Genomic DNA, 484 nt, shown 5'->3' on the forward strand with positions numbered 1-484 from the left:
AGCGGCGACCCCACTCCGACGGCAGGGTCACTCCGTCTCCGGCCCCGCCCAATCCTGGCCAATGAGAGCGGCCTTGCTGGGAGCTTATGGGAGCTTCCATCCTCCCAGGGCCCCAAATGTATCTCTCTACCCCCCACCCCCCACTTCCCCGCACACAATCACATACACACTCGTTTCAGGGCCCACTGTGTTCCAGTGCCTCCCGAGTGTATCGAGACAGTTCCTGTAAAGCATGGACGACAAACAACCACACAGGAGCCTGTATGCAGGGAGAGGGGGACAGAGTTGAGGCCAGTCACGGGGAAGGTGCCGTCCGCCAGAGGGACGGGCTGTCCGCGGCCTGGAGGTGAGAGGCAGGAAGGAACCGTCCTCCCCAGACCTTGGCAGGGGGCCCTGGGGAGCGAGTCCTGCCAGGCGGGCCTGCTCTCCCCCAGGACCCCCTGACTGCGGCCATCAGCTGTGCCCGCCTGCCGCCCACCTGGCC

The sequence above is a fragment of the Myotis davidii genome, unplaced genomic scaffold (assembly GCF_000327345.1).
Source record: "Myotis davidii unplaced genomic scaffold, ASM32734v1 scaffold462, whole genome shotgun sequence".
Lineage (NCBI taxonomy): Eukaryota > Metazoa > Chordata > Mammalia > Chiroptera > Vespertilionidae > Myotis > Myotis davidii.